At 52.2% G+C, this 19,922-nt stretch overlaps 1 protein-coding gene across 1 annotated transcript in view; it reads left to right on the forward strand.

The window, feature by feature from the left end:
* The first annotated feature begins 4,869 nt into the window (after positions 1–4,869).
* KANK3 (KN motif and ankyrin repeat domains 3) overlaps positions 4,870–19,922 on the forward strand; it is a 46,331-nt gene continuing 31,278 nt past the window's right edge. The window contains exon 1 of the mRNA XM_065422074.1: positions 4,870–4,914. The gene's annotated coding sequence lies outside the window, so the exon portion shown is untranslated. The remainder of the gene's footprint in view (positions 4,915–19,922) is intronic.

Genomic DNA, 19,922 nt, shown 5'->3' on the forward strand with positions numbered 1-19,922 from the left:
ATGGGACACTGTGGGGGGGTAGGGACAGTTGGGCTGGCTTGTGTATGGGACACTGTGGGGGGTAGGGACAGTTGGGGGGCTGGTGTATGGGACACTGTGGGGGGGTAGGGACAGTTGGGGGGCTGGTGTATGGGGCACTGTGGGGGGTAGGGACAGTTGGGGGGCTGGTGTATGGGGCACTGTGGGGGGGTTGGGGCAGTTAGGGGGATAGTGAATGGGGCACTGTGGGGGCTTGGACACTTGGGGGGCTGGTGTATGGGGCACTGTGGGGGGGTAGGGATAGTTGGGGGGCTGGTGTGTGGGGCACTGTGGGGGGTAGGGACAGTTGGGGGGCTGGTGTATGGGGTACTGTGGGGGGTCATTTACATTGCTCTGCAGCTGGTGTTAAAATCCCCTGAGGGGAGGGATTCAAGGCTGGATGCTGCAGCTCAGGAAACAATTGTCCCATCCGTCCCCCTGCCCAAGCCTGCAGACACAAGCGTGCAGGAGGACATCCTGCCCAGGGCTTACCCTGAGCAGCTCAGCAGGGGACCAGCAAACCCCCCTTGCTGCTCGGCTTGGTTTATTTATTTAGGTGTACAGGCATACGCAGTGCTTTCGCATCAGGGGACAGGGCAGGCACAGAACATAGGGCCCGACTCTCCCCTTCTCGCACGTGTGTAGCCATTCACGTCTGTGCGCAGTGAGTGTGAAACGGATCCACATCCGAATGACAGCATTTCACACACTCTTTATACAGTCAGTAGGATGCAAGGTGCCGGGCAGAGGAGAGCCAGTCCCCAAAGAGCTGACAGGCTGGAGGTCCTGGTGGGTGCAGTGCAGCATAAACAATCCCTGATTAGCTCCGACTCCCAGGCAACGACTCAAAGAAGATATCAGACCTCTTTCCAGGTGTGCCTTGAATAAACACAGTGCTGTGCCTGGTTCTCTCCTTTGGCTGAGAGAACCAGGTCAGCTGTCAGGGAACTGGGACCAGCTCCCTGACTCTTGGGCAGGCCTGTTCTCCTGGGCTCTTCTAACGCACCTCAGCAGTGTGTGCAAACACAGTGGAGGTAGCGGTCAGTGGGGGTAGAACCTGGCCTGTAGAACATTTATTCTGCAAGAAGGAAGGAACCCAGCTTGACTCTCAGGTCCCAGACTGAGTGCAAAGCTGGCTGGTGCATTTATATGCAAATTACTGAAAGTCAGTAAACATGGAAGTAATGATGCCATCATTACAGGGCCACTCTTCAGATGTCTTTTACCCTAGGACAATTTTAAAAACAGTTCAGCATCCGAAAGCCAACCTTGGCAGGCCGACAGCCCCAACGAGCAGTAACTGCCCTGCAGATTTAGACTGAAATACCATTTCTTAAATAACCAAAATACCTGTGTTTAGAAATACCATTGGGAGCTCTGAGTCTATGGCATGGGTAGATGGGGGGATTTGTGCTGCAGGGCACCACTTTTGACCTTTTCCAGACTGTGACCCCATGTTACAATACAAGGGAGTTTTGGGACCCTCCTCCCATCCAGCCATAATGAAAGAGAGGGAGGTCCTGATCCTCCCTGGAGGGTCTCAGGCCCCTGCTTGAGAACTGTCTAGGCTACATCTCTATAGAGTCCTTAGAGTTCTGGAGGCCTCTGACCCTAAAGATCCTGCCAAGTGCAGCCTAGAGTGTCTCCTCAGCTCTCCAAATGAGGAGACTTGTGCTGTTGGTCAGGATCAAAGGAAAATGGAGCTAAAAGTGAGTGAGTGAGTCTCCCCCACGCAGGCAGAGTGGGAGGCTGGACTGTCCTTCCGGAGACAGGAATGTCTATTGTCCCTCCCAGACCAGCCTCCGGTCTACAAATATCCTTCCCTTTGCTTTGAAAGGCTGCACTGATCCCAGGGGAGAGGTTCCTTAGGCTCCGGTACTTTAACACACTGATGTATCCAGTTCCCACTCACTCATTCAAGTATTAAATGTTCCCAAAAGTATCACAAACAATGTTAATGCTGAATCTGCCTTGATTAACCCACAACTTGGTGGACACACAGGATCCCATTACCAACAGCATGAGAAAAGGCAGACCTAGTGTAACCACTGGTGACAGGGCCGGATTAACCTTTTGTGGGCCAGGCACCACTTGCCTGGAGGGGCCCAGCCAAGCCCCCCACACTGTTCCCCCCTCCTGACTGCTGAGACTGGCCAGGCTTCCGCACCAGTCCCAGGTGGCTCAGCTCCAGGGAGACAGGTGGGGCCCCACAGGTGGTGGAAAGCAGAGAGTGCCCAGAGCTGGAGGTGCACTGGGGTCTGGCCAGGGGGCAGAGAGGAGCAAGTGATGGATGGGGGGAGCCAGTGGGCTGGCAGAGTCTCAGGATGTAGTTCAAGAGGAGCAGGCCAGGGGCCCCCTCTGAGCATGGACTCGGCTCCATGGCGCCACTGGCGCCGTTGTAAACCCAGTACTGACTGGTGAGTTGTTACCAGGGCTCCTCTGTGCCTGTCCAGAGAGGAGAGCAGGGGTAGAGCCCTGCCTAGGGAATGCTAGCAGCTTGTGCTTTTAGCTGTGCTGGCTCCCGGTTCCATCCATGGTGTGTTGGCCAAGATGGCAGCTGTCACCTGAGCATGACAGCAGCAATTCAAATGTACCTTAAACAATAGCTTAACCTAGTACAGTGCTTTACATCCATGGATTGCAAAGCATTTTACAAAGGAAGTATCGTTACCCTCATTTTACAGATGGGGAAACTTAGGCACAGAGCAGTGAAGTGTTTTGCCCAAGGTCACCAGTCCAGGCTAGCTCTCCTGACTGCCACAGTAGTGCCATATCCAGTGGGTTACATTGCCTGCCCTGTAGGAGCCCTTCTAATTATGCACAGATCTCTGGTCTCTGTTTATAAGGGGTATGTTCATAAGCATGTATGCCTCAGATAATAGGATGAGTCTATTCTTGTCATTTGGAATTTTGTAAATAATTTTCTTAATTAATGCTCATACTAGTTACTGCATGCTCTGTAATGTACATATGGTTTAACTCTACCGTAAAATGTTAATCAGCCTTTGTAACTGTTCTTTCTGTGTCTATATAGATTTAGGAAAAATTAAATAGAAATAGAATTTAGGAATAAAGAACACAGAGAGATGGCTTCTATTACTGGCCCTTCTAATTTCCTCACTTCTTTGAAATGAGCAATTTAAGAGTAGATGCAAAACTGGTAACATTTGCCAGTGTAATACTATTGGGAGTCACCAGATGGCGCTATCTCAGATAGTCTTGCTTATTTATAGGAGTTAAAACTTACAGCTTATCTGTCAGCACTAATGCAGTTCTTTGGAGAAGCGTAGCATACCACCAGCAAAGTGTGTTTTGTCTCTAACTAAAATCATTCTTAGGTATAGAGCTGCTGCAAAAACAGTACACAGTGCCAGGACATTACAGCTTGGTTTGGACCTCTGTTTTCATGCTCCTTCATACTAACAATGACATTTCACTCAAGGATCAAAAATTCTTTGAGATACAAGAGTTCCGCCCTTCAGCAGCCACCCATGGTCCTCAACATACCCCCACTGGGTATCTGGGGGCCCCATGCCTCTACCTCATGCTGTGGCTCTGTCCCTGTACCCTTGCCCCATACCTCCTTAGGGTAGGAGCAGGTTGCAGAGTTAAGCTGAACTGGGCCCTTTCTACCTCCTGCAAGCTATTGTTTCAGGCTGTCAGCAGACTCAGGCAGGTATCGATTACACTCAGTTTAGGCTTTTCTTTGTATCCATGAGGAGGATTAGAAATATAAAGCTGAGATTCTGATCTCATTGGGTGACTCCAGGAGCTAGATTCGTAGGCATGGACTAATAGTGTCTACATTTTAATCAAATCCTGCTACCATGTATCACCCTAGAAGCATAAGACCCAAGAATGAGACTCCTGCACTTATGAGAATGGGAACTTTCCATTAAAAGAACATCATTAAATAGGGATGAAAGGGGGCCAAAAGTACAACTGGGTTCAAAAGAGAACTAGGTAAGTTCATGGAGGACAGGTCCATCAATGGCTATTAGCCGAGATGATCCAGGACTCAACCCCATGCTCTGAGCAACCCTAAACCCCTGACTGCCAGAAGCTGGGAGGGTAAGACAGAGGTGGATGCTCCAGCTTCCCTGTTCTGTGCACTCCTCCTGAATCTGGTACTGGCGTCTGCCAGAGACAGGATACTGGGGTTAGATGGACCATTGGTCTGACCCAGTGTGGCCGTTCTTACATTCATCGCTACACTGGGCTTTTGACAGCACAATTATGTTGGGGGGGAATCTTTTCCCCTCACCCCCGACATATCCATGCTGGCACCACTTTTAAATGTAGACAAGGCCTCAGTAAGAATCATTGGGTGGTGTCCTGCAGCCTGCTGTGTCCCTGCAGCGCCTGGCGCAGTGGGGGCCTGATCTCACTTGGGGTCCCCTAGGTGTCACCCTAATGCAAATAACAAAGTACCGTGCGCTGTAAAGTCCCTGCGCCCAGAGCTGACGCGCTAGGGTTGCATTGCTGGCTGTCCGGGGCAAGGCCAGCCTGGTTCGTACAGCGCCTAGCACCGGCGGGTCCCGGCCCCTCGCTAGGCGCTGCTGTAATACAAACAAAGAACCAACCCCCCGCTGACAAGCCAGGCGGCGCCTTGAGTGAGCTCAGCGGCAGCTTGCGCGGGCTCCCCAGTGTTGCAGGGGTGGCGGCGGCTCTGTCCTGCCGGCGCGGGGAAATGCCCAGCGCCGCTCGGACCCCGGCTCCGCGGCCCGTCCGAGCGCATTCCTGGCAGGCAGCGCCCGCGGGCGGGTCCCGGGTCCCACCCCTGGCGCGCAATTGGCCAGATGTGAGCGAGGGGAGCTGCTGGGCCGGCCGAGCCGCAGCCAGAGTCGCGGGCGCTGCGCGGGGCGCGCCGGGCCGGACGGCAGGCGGCAGCTGCAGGTCAGGAGGGATTTTCTGGGCGGTGCGGAGAGCCGGGGCTCGGGGGCCGCTCGCGGCGCTGGGTTGCGGGGTCCCCGGGCGGCGGGCGCGGCGACACGAGCCGGCGAGTCCCGCGCCGAGCCCAGCCCCGCTTGCACAGGTGCAGCGGGAGGCCGGGGACCCGCCGGTGCCTGACTTCGGGGAAAGGTCCCGAGGCGGAGCAGGGCCAGGCACAGCCCCATGCGCTGCCCGCTGGGCTCTGCTCCCCTCCCAGCCGGCCCCTTGCAGAGCCGCGGGCTGGTGCCCCACGTGGGTCCGTGTCTTTCGCGTGGACGGGCCCCGGGGGGCTGGAGCCTGTCCCCTGGGCTCCGCGCTCAGACACGGGGGGCTCAATGGCCCCCGCTTGGAGCTGCCCTTACTGAAGGGGCGGGGGGCTTTCCCGGGGGCTGCTCTGGTGAGCTCTGCGGTGGGTGTTGTCCCATGGCCGGGGGCTGGGGCAGAGCCCTGGCTCCATCCCCAAACCTCAGCTCGTGAGAGGAGCCCAAGGTTGGAGGTTCCCCCTCAGCGGCACTGGAACAACTTTTATGGTGGGGGGCTGAGAGCTACTGAACCAAACTGTAAACCTTGTATAGACTGGAATCTACTCCAAGCCAGGGGGTGCGACAGCCCCCCCCCCCGCACCCCTAGTTCCAGCGCCTATGTTCCTCCTTCCTTCCTTGCCTTTGCTTTGAATGGCTCAGTAATGCTAGCCACAGAGCGGGGTAGTCCCCAAAGAGCAGTCAGCTCTGCTAATGGGGAGCTCCCATCCTTGGCCATGGCTGTGTGGAGTGGGGCAGAGATGAGATCCTGTCTCACACCCAATTCATGGGGTAGCTCGTTTATGTCCATGGCGCCTTCACACCACAGTGATGGGCACGTTTGAAATGTAGCGAGGTGGACAGACCGAGTTTTACGTGACTGACATTCCTACCGTACCTTGTACAGAAGTGCCTCGCTGTCTCCAAATCAGCCATTCCCTACATGAAGTACGGGTGTCAATGAAATACTTTCTCAGGCACCATATCTATCTATGGTACATATAGAAATGCCCTCCCTGCCCTGGCCAGTGGCTCTGTTAGACGCCTATCGGATTCTTGCGAGAAGGACCCTGTCAGTTGGAGCTCACTCTGGGGTTTGGCAGCTCTGAGTGGTTTCGCAGAGAAAGGTGGAACGTGATTCAGTGGCTGCAAGTTGAAGCTAGAGAAAGTCAAACTGGAAATAAACTGTACATTTTTAATGGGGAGAGTAATTAACCACTGGAACAATTTACCAGGGGTTGTGATGGATTCTCCATCAATTACAGTTTTCAAATCAAGACTGGACATTATTCGAAAAGCTCGGAGTCGGTATTAGGAATTATTTGGGGGAAGTTCTGTGGCCTGCGCTATACACGCGGCCAGGCTAGATGATCACAGTCATCTCTTCAGGGCTTAGGATCTAGGAATCTATACGTGTGGGAATTTGGCAAGGAGTGACTTGATCCCCAACTTCCCATAACTGCCTAGTTTCCTGCAGCTACAGTCTGAGCCTCCTGCTGCTCTGTCCTTTCTCGTCTGTCTAATGCAAATGATACCAGGAACATGGATTATTTGCGACGGCTGGTGATTTTGTGTCCTCTGTTGTTAAGCAGTAATAAAAGGAACAAAGTGGAAAGACGGTTAGGGTAAGAATCTGTTCTTCCCCAGTTTTCTGGAAGATCATTTAAAAAGACTACAATGACACAGCCCTCGCGTAAGGGAATGTCCGCTGTAAATGCCCACCCCAGGAAGGGGGAGATCTTTCTATACTGAACCCAAATGCCAGGCTTGTTAGATGAGACTTGTGGGGCCATATCCTCAGCGGGTGTAACTCACTGGTGCTCTATTGAAGCTAAAGGAGCTATGCTGATTTACACCGTAAATGCTGTGTTTAAGGAAGCGTATGTGGATTCCAAGAGGCAGAGGAATGGAACAGGCCAGACCCACTTTGGGAGTGAACGCCTTGAGCTCCCCCAAGGTATCTGGGTTGCAACCACATTGCTTTGCTTTTCTGTATTGATTTTATCCTCTAAAGAGGAGTGAGTTGTTATGGGCTTAATGGCCTCAGCTGTTGTGGCTGAGCCTGAATTCTGCAGGGTGGACAGGCCTCCATTTCCCCTGTACTGTACTAACGCTGCAATCCTGTTGATTACCTCGTCCTGCCATGTGGGTCGTGACGGGCCTCTATGTCCCACTGAACCACCTCAGATTAGCTTTCCCAGGATAATTACTCTCCCTGGAGACACGCCAGCTGCCGTAAGCGCATACACCTGCCATCAATGCCGTTATTAGTCAGAATGCACACAGCACCAGAGCTGTGCAAGTCATTGTACGGATGGTTACATGAGAGGTACCTGTGAGGATCCCTTTATCGACGCCATACACAAGTCCTCAGATATTACAGTGGTGGGGCCCAGGTCAGTGACTGCACAGTTCATTGGGCTAAGCCCTTGGTGCTAATGAGGATACAGGTGCGGAGGGTGCACAACAGAGCAAAGGAAAGATTCTCTCACAAAGGCAGGAGAGGTTAGCTAAGGTTCTCCCAGAGCTTTGGAAATGTGCTCAGTAATATGGAGAAAGAACAAGGGCTTTTATTGTTGCCTGCAGTAGGTTTATTGCTGAAGCACAAACATGTTGTCTCAGACTGTGAAACAGCAGTTAATTTGCCCCACCCTTTCACAAGAATCCTAGCCCAGCCACAGTATCGATTCATAGCCATTGGGCCTGATTCTGAACCCCTTGCCCCCGTTTGACACAGGTTGGACTCCATTGTTCTCAATGAGGCTACTCTTGATTCCCCCCAGGGTTAGTGAGTTCTGACTCGAGCCTGGTTGTATGAAGTATAATTTAGCAGCAGGGCCTTGGGTACAAAGTCCAGCAATGCCATTCAGGGCTGCTGGAAATGCGTGGCTGTGGGGTTCACTGGCACACTCTTTCTAGTGTCTGATGAAAAGCTGTGGCCTAGGAACTTGTTTGAACTTGCACGATTGTTCCTGGTAGTAGAGTTAAATTATGTGGGTATTAAACACAGTTGTAAAGTCTGATGAATGTTCATCCCCAAGGGAAAGAAAAATGAAAAGGAAAACATGGCTGGTAGTTTAGAGTTTATACTGTGTATACAGGCATATAGACACTACATGTGCAAGGAGACACAAACATGCATGTGTGTCAACCCAGCGTGGGTATGTAAACATACCTGCATGCCTTCAAAGGAAGTGTGTGCACATGCAAATGTATTTGTGAACCAATGTAGTAATAACTGCAAGCACACTTTTTATACGTGTGCCCTGCTGCACTGAGGCGTTCTCAGATGAATACAAATACACATACATGTGCCCACACACATACAAACATGCAGATTTGCACAGATTGTGTGCGCACATTCTGACTCGTGTAATGTAAATCACGGGTTATCCTGGCTGAAAGTGGATGTTGACTCTTTGTAAAATGTAACCGTTTCATCCACGGACACCTTACTCCTGACTCCCACATTGGTCTCAAGTAGCCTGGGTCACCTGCTGCGGTCGGTGGGAGATGGTCAATGTGCTTTTGCTGCTGGATTGATTCAGGTTCAAGCCATTGTCTATATCATTATATGTAGATTCCAGGAATTGACAGGAACCTGCAGAGAGGGGGATGGATGGATGTCCCGTTTTACTGGAGCATGTGCATACATCAAACTAAATAACTAGAAATGTTGGGCCAGATCCAAGCTGGTGTAATCAGCATGCCACTTACACCAGCTGAAGATCTGGCCCAGGTGTCGCAAGCTCAGGATGTTCCAACAGCCCCTTTGCAGCAATGCCTTTTTGCATTAGTATAGACAGGCCCACTGTTCTGCAGAAGGAAGAGGGTTAGATTGTGATGATGATAACTCCGTAAATCATTACTCCACCCTGGAATTAGATGTCTGAGGATATTCAAGCTTGCCTCCTTCCCTCCAGTCCTGACTTCAGTGAGTCAGACCAACTACACCCCTTCTGGTGTGGCTCTGGCTCCTGAATGAACTTTGGAATAGTTGAGAACCTTAACAAAGATGCCTGGGATGTATATCCCTGGGTTGTCTTGGAGACGACATCTGGGCATCTCAGACCACTCTTACCTTCCTGCTGTCAGTCAGACAAAGCAGGGAGCATTCACCTGCAGATTGATATGTGGTGTGTCAGGGTCACTGGTGGCTCCTGGAGAAGAGGTGAGAAGTCAGATGCATGGAGAAGACCACGTGTGGAACCAGCCTGTAAGATGGAACAAGAAACTACTGACAAGTGAGCTGTAACTTCAGCAGCAGGTCCAATGCTACAACAGCTAACAAGGCAATTGCTCAGGGAGGCATTCGGGTCAGAGATCTAGGTCTGGGCATGACAGAAGGACCTCTCTGCTGCGTACCCAGCATGAGGGGCAGAATGGTACTGCCCAGCATGGTTACTGCTCTCCAGCGGAGTACAATGAATTCTATGGTGAGGGACACACAAGATGTTTCCAGATGACATCATGGGCCTCCAGGTCTGGGGAGTTCACTTTTAAGCCCCCAACTAATTGCAGGCGTAAATGACCTTTACACACTTGGGCCCAATGTTTCCGAGAGTGGCCACTGCTTTGGGGTGCCTAACCATGGAACTGTGCAGACACGAGTCAGAGAGCTTCTGGGGAGCGATTTGATTGGAAGGGCACCCTGTAAGAGGTCCAGTGGAATGCATCTTTACAGCCAATGGAAGGGGAAGTTGATGGCAGGAGAACACTAGGGAGGAAACGATCGTCTTGGGTGGAGGATGTGGTATCCTGGGAGCGTCAAAAGGACCATTCAGCCCCAGAGATTCGCAGAGGATGGTATAGGGCTGGCTACTTTGGTTGCAAACCTCCAGTATTGGAGAGGCCACATGAGACGAATCTTCAACACCGAGCGCCCAGATGGCAGCCAGCATTACAGGTGGCCATCCCTTCTGAAAAGCAGGCCCGAGCGAGCTATGCAGCCAGCCCATCTCCCCTGCTCCGAGCTTCTCCTGCTGTTCTCGCCTGGCTGGGGCCTGGCGTTCCCAGCCTTGCTTTGGCAGCTCTTGGTGAGGATTTCTGCCCGCTCACTGGAGAGGAAGCAGCCTGCTTGCTCAGAGGTTTCCCTTTAACTCTGGAACAGCCTCAGTGCTGGGTCTTCAGAGCTTATCTCTATGACCCAGCTCAAGGGGAAATGTGCTTTGCAAAGATAAATCAGCCTGGGACTGCTCTGGGCACTGTCCCCCTCACACTCTTGATGACCTCAATGATTTGGCGGGGCGCGAGGATCAGCTGGAGCCACCATCTCGGTCACTTATCCCACTTGAAATCGCCTAGAGAAGCGTTCCTGGGTTCCCAGGAGCAGACTGTGCTGCAGCTGGGGGGAGCAGACATCAGACTGACCTCTTTGGAAAGTGGCTTAAAGGAATTTGAAGCTTTTAAAAAAGCCACATCCCCATATGACAACACACTCCAGACTCCCCCACAAAACACACAGAGCCCAGCCAGACTCCCTGCAGTCTGGAAAGCCAGAAAATTCAGAGTTAAGTTTCCATGCAGCGTTCAAGCTATCACAGTACGGCTGATCTCAAATGGTCAAGAACCAGGAGTCAGGCCCTCAAATAAGAGATTGGGTTTGACATCATGAGACTTTTAAAGATTTTTTTCTTTTTAGCTTTCTGAGCTTTTAGGTTGCATTGTCCAGGGTCACATGCCCAGCTTTTCTCCACATTCAGGAGGGCTAGAAATGTTTTTCATAACTATAAGCTGAGATTTGCCCGAATTCACCTGGCTCCAAGAGCTGGGGCTTTACCCCAATATCATGGCACTCATGATAAAATTGCGAGAGTTGGCAGCACTGCAGTCCGTTTCTTCTAGACAGAAGGTGTGATGGGGCCAATATTCCAGGGCCTTGGCCCTCAGCTGACAACAGTAAATCTTTTCAGTCAGGGATTTGAACAGAGACTCCGAGAACGGCTTCCTTCAGCCTGGCGTCTACCTGATCTTAGTCAAAAAAGGACAATGGGTGGCTTTGTGCAGCCAAGGTTTGGACCTGGCAAGAAACCAATACAAACCAGTGGGGCAGGAGGCAGGCAGGGTGTCAGCTCACAGTTTCTAGGAATGATCCCTGCTTAGGTCTTCGTTCTGCTCCAGGAGTTAAGGCAGGGGTTCTCAAACTAGGGGTCGGGACCCCGCACGAGCTTATTACATGGGGAGTCGCGAGCTGTCAGCCTCCACCCCAAACCCCACTTTGCCTCCAGCATTTATAATGGTGTTAAATATATTAAAAGTGTCTTTAATTTATGAGAGGGGTCACACTCCGAGGCTTGCTATATGAAAGGGGTCACCAGTAAAAAGTTTGAGACCCACTGAGTTAAGGCTTTTACTGCCATCCCCTGGATGGGACCGGTACATCTCACCACATATCGTTATGAGTAATGGCCAGTCTTTTCCTTGCAACCCCCACTTGGGAGCCAGCCCCATCTCGGATAGCAACATGGCTGCATTTCAGGGCAGGCTCAGTGCTTCATGTACAGTAACAGGCGATCGGGGGACGTTCTAAGTGCTTTGGGATTCTTGAGGATGAGACTGTGTCGGGGCAGAGAGCTAGAGACCCGGCAAGGCAGATGCTGGGGGAGCTGGAGTGGAGGAGAAGGTCTCATTGAGGTCAGTGTCTTCCACATGTAGCTTGATTCGCAGCTGTGCAAATGGCCATGGGATTCTCCTTATCCTCAAGTGTCTGCAGCAAAGCTGCTTGCTGCACTGTCAAGTCACACAAATGCTCTCGCCTCCTCCAACTGCCTCTTCTCTGCCTGGTGCTCTTCTCCTGGGACGCTCCCCTGCTTCCCCCTTCGAAGGTCTGCACCTGGGCAAAGGGCCTGCAAGGTGTCCTAGAGCATGGCTCCACATTTACTTCTGTCCCTTGGGCAAGGGCTGCTCCCCCGGCCCCCCAGCTGGCCACAGAACCTCTCCAGCTTCAGACTTGCCATGTGCTGAGGAGGCGAGTTCTCTGTTCCTGCCACAGCTGCAGAAGGTTCCTGCGGGGCTGTATAAATCCAGAGGGGGGCCCATAGAAAAGTGGGAGCCTGCTGCATAACTTAGGTGCAGCGTGCTGCAGAGGATTTGGGACCTCACTTGTGGCCGTTAAAAACACAGCAAGGAACATTCAGAGAAATAAAGACAGAGACCCGGGGCCTGGTCTATCCACAATGCTTTGCGCCAGTGTCACTCGACTGACTTGGAATCAGGCCCCAGGAGCCCCCAGATTCCTCCACACACCTGCTGCTTGCCAGGCGAGAAGTGCAGAGCCTGCGTCCAGGCTCTGTTCCACTTGCACATTCCACAGTCCTGGCTCCCTGGACGTTTCCTGCCATTGTATGTGGTTTGGGAATGTGACTCATGGTGGAAGTGTTTATGGGAGCTGGGCTGCATTGAATTCTACGCTGCCTGACCCGGGAGGGTTTGCAGTGATGCTGTATGGAGCTGACCCTGATTTCTGAGCTTTGCACAGACGGCCACAGAGTTTTTTCATTTTTATAGTCTAGCAAATTGGCCGAGGCCAACTGCTCAAGAACAGTCCAGCCCTTCGAACTCCTGGGGGGTATGGATTGGAAAATCAGGGGGAGCTCCATGAACTGTCCCCCCAAAGGCCAGAGAAGGGCAGCACAGCCCCAGAGCTAGTGACTGCTTGGGCAGCTGACGAACCCCGTCTAAACATCCGAGACGAGGAGAAAGAGCCGAGCAAAGCACGTGCTTGTGTCCGAGGGAACCGGGGGGCTCCGTTTCCACCCCTGCCTTTAAAAATAACAGCACAGCTTCCTCTCTAGCGGGGTCCGTGGAAAGTGCCAAAGAAGGGCTTGGAGGTGACTTAACACTGTTGTGTGAGAAACCCCCGAGCAGCAGGAAACTGGAGAACAGACCTGCCCAGCATTAGCGGAGACGTGCTGAGAGCTAAGGCCAGGAAACTTCCAAACCAGGGGCGTTTGCTCAGACGCAGCGGGAGCGGTGGGGAGGTCCAGTGTGTGCGTGCTGAAAGATGAAAGTAGCCAGATTTTCAAATTCTCATCTCTTGTGTAGGCACCTGAAGAGCTGGGCTTTGAGCCCTTGAAAGCCTGGCCTAGAACTCCTCCGAGGTGTGAAGGAACACCTGAGATGGGCGAGCCCCTTATATCCCCCCATGCCCATTGAGTCACGGGTCTGTGGCGTCCCCTCTAGCCTGTTGTGATGGTGAGAGGCGCTGGTGAGCGTGCAGCGACCAGTGTGCTAAGGAGTGACCCAGCGAGGCCTCTAAGCAGGGTCCCTGATTCTCCTCTTGCTCCTGCTGGGCTAACTGGGGAGTAGCTGAAGTCAGTTGTTTGCCAGTGGGAGTGAGGGGCTGAGCCACTGGAGTCACTGGGCTGGCACTCAGGAGACATGGGTTCTAATCCTGGCTCTGCCATTGGCCTTGGGCATGACCCTGGGGCACTCCCTGGCTCTGCTGCCCATCCTGCTGGGTAAGCTAGACTGTTTGGTCATTGGGGCAGGGATTGGCTCATGCAGTGCGGCACTGGCTGCTACTGTAATAGAGCTTGTGACCCCTCCTCAGAAAAGGTAGCTGTGCGGTGGAGAGGGACCTTGCCAGAGCTGCTGCCAGTGGACGGTGCTGGTTAATGTTTGACTGGGGCAGCTGATGCCACGTGTCTCCAACACATGGATCACTGTGCTCTCCCCGGGCAGGCATCGCTCTTTGCAGACAGGCTTGATTGGATTCAGGGCTGCAGAGGGTGGGGTCTCTGCCCCAGGTGCCATGGCCACCTGCTGAAATGGCTGGTAGAGGGGCTGGGATCCTGCCTCAGTGACATCTGGCCCCTTTTGGTTTCAGCTCTGTGCACTCTTACTCTGGATTGTTCCTGAATGTGTCAACCAGTCCAAGAAAGGAGCAAACTAAAGAACAGTGCGCCTGGATTAACACTGCTGCCTCTGCAGTGCAATGTGGCTATGGCAGATCGCCCCACTGTACCCCAATAACTGCGGGGGGGGGGTGCTGTCTACTGGGGAGAGCACTGGATTGAGACTCGCGAGACCTGAAATTCTGTTCGCAGCTTTGCCACCCACTGACCAGCTGAATGGCCTTGGGCAAGTGACTTCACCACTTTGTGCCTCAGTTTCTCCATCTGTTACAAACTGACTTGTTTGTAAATTGCTTTGAGATTCTCTGATGAAAAGAGCAAGGTTTTAGATGCACCCAGCTTCCTAGCACATTCGCAGCCACTAAGACCATTCTCACTATCTCCATTTTAAATAGATCTAATCAACTGGTGAAAACCCCTAATGCAAACACAGTTAAACCAGCTAACCCCTCAGTTCAATTGGTTTAGCTTCATTCAGTAATTTACCTGTGCAAGCCAAAGCAATTTAAGAATGGGTTAAGCCTGTTTAAGTGCATCTACATGAGGAGTTTGCGCTGGTTTAACTAGATTAGTTTTAAAAGATGTAGTTTAACCTTTTGCAACTTTTCTACTCTAGACAAGCTCTTAGTGACCTAACCAAGAACAGTAACCAGTGCGAGGCCTAACAGAGATGCTTCACTTCAGTGCTTTTCAACCTGTGTCCACGGACCTCTGGGGGAGACTAAGTCTAAGATTTCCAAAGGGGTCGCGCCTCCATTCGAAAAAATTTTAGGGGTCCGCAAAGGAAAAAAGGTTGGAAACCACTGGGCTAGTTCAAAAAGGGATTATCTGGGGGCAGTTCTCTGGCACACGTTATACAGGAGGTCAGACCAGATGATCACAATGGTCCCTTCTCGCTTTATCATCTATGAAAATGGCTGAGATGCTGAACTGCTCTTTAAGAACCTGTCTTCAACAAGAGAAATATCGAAAAGAAGTTTGGCCAACGAGGTAAGTAATGAAGACCTGGTAAAAGAGAGACTGATGAAGAGAAAGCACAGAACCAACTCTGTCCACATATCTATTCAAGTGACATCATCATAGGGCCTAATCACATCAGCCATACCATCAGGGGCTCGTTCACCTGCACATCTACCAATGTGATATATGCCATCATGTGCCAGCAATGCCCCTCTGCCATGTACATTGGCCAAACCGGACAGTCTCTACGCAAAAGAATTAATGGACACAAATCTGACATCAGGAATCATAATACTCAAAAACCAGTGGGAGAACACTTTAACCTGTCTGGTCATTCTATGACAGACCTGCGGGTGGCTATCTTAAAACAGAAAAACTTCAAAAACAGACTCCAACGAGAGACTGCTGAGCTGGAATTGATATGCAAACTAGACACAATCAACTCAGGATTAAATAAAGATTGGGAATGGCTGAGCCATTACAAACATTGAATCTATCTCCCCTTGTAAGTATTTTCACACTTGCTTCTTATCAAACTGTCTGTACTGAGCTATCTTGATTATCACTTCAAAAGTTTTTTTTCTCTTACTTAATTGGCCTCTCAGAGTTGGTAAGACAACTCCCACCTGTTCATGCTCTCTGTATGTGTGTATATATATCTCCTCAATATATGTTTCACTCTATATGCATCCGAAGAAGTGGGTTGTAGCCCACGAAAGCTTATGCTCTAATAAATTTGTTAGTCTCTAAGGTGCCACAAGTACTCCTGTTCTTTTTGCGGATACAGACTAACACGGCTGCTACTCTGAAACCTCCAGAGAGTGATAACTTATTCAAATCCATCTTGATTGTCTGGTTCACATCCCAGAACAACGAGGGAATGCGATAATAAATGTGGTACTGTACCACGGACGACTGAAAAGTCATGGAAAACCATGGAGCTACCAGGAGACTGGAGAAAGCAAATGCGGTTCTGATTTTCAAAAAGAAGTCAGACAAGTGATCCTGGTTGTGAGGACGTGGGAATTTTCTGTAACATTTTCATGAATCCTGTGTATGCCTCAGTTTCTCCTATATGCTGTACTGTTACCCAGTGGGCGGGACAGAACTGCTTGTTCTCAGGGCAGGCGAAGAGACATGGGTATGAATGTTGCCCAGCTGTCTGACCCTGGATGGGTCATTGGAAAAAGACTGGCTGAGGCCGACCCCATATCAGTGGAAAATCCATTAAGACACTGACACCTAGCAATCACCGGGGAGAGAGATCTCCCCACCTCTCATCAGGGAAGCTTGAGACAAAGGACTGGGAGGGGTGAGGTGGGGCACAAGAGCTGGCTGCTGGAAGGAGTCGGGGTTCTCACCACAGACAGACAGAGCTTGAACAGTGGGGTTCATTGCAGCTTGGCTGGGCTCTGGGCTGACCAGGATGGTCTCTGTTTGGACCTTCAGTTCTCTGCTAAGCTAAGGACTTACCATGCTGCCTTCCAGTTAAAGAAAAATCCCGACTGTTTTGACAGCGCTGTGAGTGTCACTGCAAATGCTTGGTGAGCTGCAGCAATGCCTGCAGAGTGCACACGTCTCAGCCGGACTCGCTGAACAGAGCTCAGGGGGTGAAGCCGGAGGGCTGCAGGCCCAGAGGTCCAGTCTAAGGAGGGGGTGATGTGGCTCACTCTGGAGGAAGAGTGGCACTCCTAAGGGGTCTGCCACACTGAAGGGTTCATCCTAGAGACTGTTCCAAAGCTGGGGGCGTAGCCCCAATCCCGTGGATCTGTGACACGGGCCACGATCTTCCAGTCAGTTTAATTTCTCCCCAGGGTTGATCGACACATAACAGTGGTATCAGTTTAAACCAGCTGGAATAAATACGTCAAGGCTGCCCTCACCATGTCTGTGGCACCTTGAGGCTATAGCAATTCTGCCAGTCTAGCGCCCCATTTCTGCTAGCAGGTACCTGGGTAGCTAGGAGAGGAGACTAGGAATCCACCTCCCCCTCGCACCTCTGCACAGGGGCTGGCCAGAATCTCCTTTGGGAATGTTGCCATGCAACAGGGGCAGGGAGGGACCGGATCACAGCAGCAGAGGGATGCTCATCTGGAGCCTAGCTCCGAGGAGAACAGACTCTGCTAGGATGCCTCCTGGCAGCTTCATGTGCAGGGCAACCTCTGACATGCCAGGACTCCTTGCCTGTGACTGCGATGTGCTGTGAGATGGGACTGGACTCTAGGAGAAACCCACTCTCCATGGCTGGCAGACGACATGGATGCAGGTTCTGGCTGGAGGGCAGGAGGGAGGACAAGGCAGCTGGGGATATTTTCAAAGGCAGAGTGGCTGAGCCCTGGATTGTCTCCCAGATGGTTTGTTTGCAGGCTGAAGCTCCTCAGGAAGTCTGGGATGGAGTGCGGAAGGTTTTTCCTGGCATGCTCCTCGCACAGGAGAGAGCCAGGTTTCCCAGCGGATGGGAGCTGCTCCTCTGTTTCCCTTCTCTCAGGAAGCAGGGTAATTAATTGTGATGCAAGAGATGGCTACATAGCTGTCGGTCTGTCACTGTCCCTTTTCCTCTGGTTTGATTTATTCTCCGGGTGCGAACCCCCCCCCGGGAGGGTCAGCCTGTCCTGGAGTCTGCTGGAGGAAGGAGTGTTAAGATCTAGGTATAAGGAGGTTAGTGGTTTCCCAGCATGCTCTGATGCTTTCAAAAACACCTAAGGAAACTGTGGTCCTAAATCTCTTTGGCTTTGGATGGCATTTGTGCTCCTAAATCCCCAAGGTGCTTTTGAAAATCACCCCAAAGAGGTTTAAAGCAGGTCTTTCTCTAAAGGCCCATATGTGGCCAGGTTTCTAACAGAAGCACTCACTTACCATGCTGAGGAGTGCAGTAGAAATGCCTGGACAGACAGACAGACATGCCCTTTGGAGGGCAGGGAGCATGGGAACACCAGATGAAGACAAACAGTAAAAAATACAGGGTCATGTTGTGATTGGAGCCTTAGGGGATGGAGAAGCCCCTTAGGGAGATGTATGTTTCTCTGCTTGGCCCCAGCACAAGTTAGAGCAGCCTGGGGGATGCTCTAATGTGCGCTAGCCAGTAGCGGTCCCTGAGGAACCATCCACAAAGCTGCGCACAGATGGATTGTGATGTGCTCCAGCCACTCCTCCTCTCCTCCTGGCCCCCAAGATTCCTTCTGCACCAGGGGCTGCCGGAAGGGAAGCTTAAGAGCTGGCTCTGTCAGCGCCGTGTCCGCCTGGCCTCTGAGCGCCAAGCTGGGCCCTCCCAGTAACAGAGATTCTGCACCAAGGTAGGCCCCGGTGACTCCTGTCAGGTCACCAAGTGGAACGTAATGAACAAGCCCGTCGCTGGCTGATTTGTTATTAGCTTGGATTTGTAAGAAACCCCGAGGCAGGGTGATCACCCCATGCAGGAATAGAGCCCTGCTCGCTCCCCCTGGGCTGGCTCTGCAGAGCTACCAGGAGTAAGAAGCAGCACACACTTGTTTCGGTCACTCAGGTCAGTGGATGTGGCCCGGCAGTGCGGGGAGGCAGCCTGCTGGGGTTATTTTAAGGAGTCTGTCTGTCTGATTCCTCGTGGTGCGTCCCAGAGCCTGGCGGGGCTCTGGCAGATAACAGCACCAGGCTTTTCTGTCTAAGCGAGCAGAGAGACTGAGCTAGTCCTGCCTCCTGTGAGCGTGTGATAAGCCAGCGGCCTCCCTCAAGCCGCAATCCCCGCAGCAGGAGCCTTTGTGTGAGGGGCTCTGTCAAGGCAGTTCTCCTGGCTTTGCTGCCAGAGAATGTCCATCTCCCTCCCCTCCTTTCCCATGCAGTAGGTGCAAATAGGGTGGGGTTCACCCCGTGCCTGGGGCCAGCCTGAGTCCTGTGCTCCTTGTATGTCCCGCTTGAGCCCTCGGAAAGGAACAGAAGCTATGCATAGGCCCGGTGCAGGGGAGGAGAATTTACTCTGCCCATGTTTGACATGCACAGTGCCCCTCCGCTCCCAGGGTAGGGCCAGGCCAGAGCAGCACCTCTGCGTGGGGGTGCCAGGAGACCCCCCTGCCCCAGATTTATATAACCACCTTTCCACTGCATCAGAGTTTGACACTGTGGGTGGTAATGTCCTCTCAGCCTTCAAACCTGCCAGTGTGTGGCACAAGCTGTGGAAGTCCACGGCTTCTTTCCCCTGAGAGGAAGGATGGTCCAGAGGCTAGAGCACTACCCTCCGCCTCTGGAGAGTCCTTGCTCTGCCACAGACTTCCGGTGTGACCTCGGGCAAGTCACTGGCTCCCAGTGTCTCAGTTCCCATCTGCCCTGCCTCATGAGTGCTTGGGAGGGTAAATACGGTACCGACTGGCAGGTGCTCAGATATTGTGGTGAGAGGGTCAGATATGTACCTTAGCTGGATAAACATATGACAGATGCGCAGGGCCGGCTCCAGGGTTTTTGCCGCCCCAAGCGGCGGGGGGAAAAAAGAAAAAAGCCGCGATTGCGATCGGCGGCAGCTCAGCCGCACCGCTTTCTTCTTCAGCGGCAATTCGGCGGCAGGTCCTTCCCTCCGAGAGGGGCCGAGGGACCCGCCGCTGAAGAGCCGGACGTGCCGCCCCTTCCCCTTGGCTGTCCCAAGCATCTGCTTGCTAAACTGGTGCCTGGAGCCGGCCCTGCAGATGCACAGAATGTGGGAATCTGTTCTTTGTTGCATGTCCCACCACAAGTGCCAGATTATGACTGTTACTTGCTATAGAAGCTGTTGTTTTCTCACGGTGTCAGTGCAATAATCCATGATTTTCTGAAAGAGGAAACTTGGGAAACCAGAAGTTTTGTCTTGAGCAGCTGTAAACTCTCCCCATATGGCCCATCCTTAGTGCTTTGAACACAGGACTTTCAGATCCCCAGACCTCTACCACGTGAGGTGAAGGGGCAACTCATATTCTTTGTGGACTTACCACTAGAGGGGTGTGACATACCCCTTGCCAGTGGGTTACATAGTTATTTGCCAGACAGCAGTAGAATGCAAGTGATCGGGAACCTGGGCTTCTCTTCCTGGCTCTGGGAGGGTAGCGTTATCTAGTGGCTAGAGACAGGATAGCCACACACATAGATCTGGTACAATCAGCCTGGAAGGCAATGTGGCTGAGTAGCAGAAACCTGGGTT

This window comes from Emys orbicularis, chromosome 24 (genome assembly GCF_028017835.1).
Source record: "Emys orbicularis isolate rEmyOrb1 chromosome 24, rEmyOrb1.hap1, whole genome shotgun sequence".
Classification (NCBI taxonomy): Eukaryota; Metazoa; Chordata; order Testudines; family Emydidae; genus Emys; species Emys orbicularis.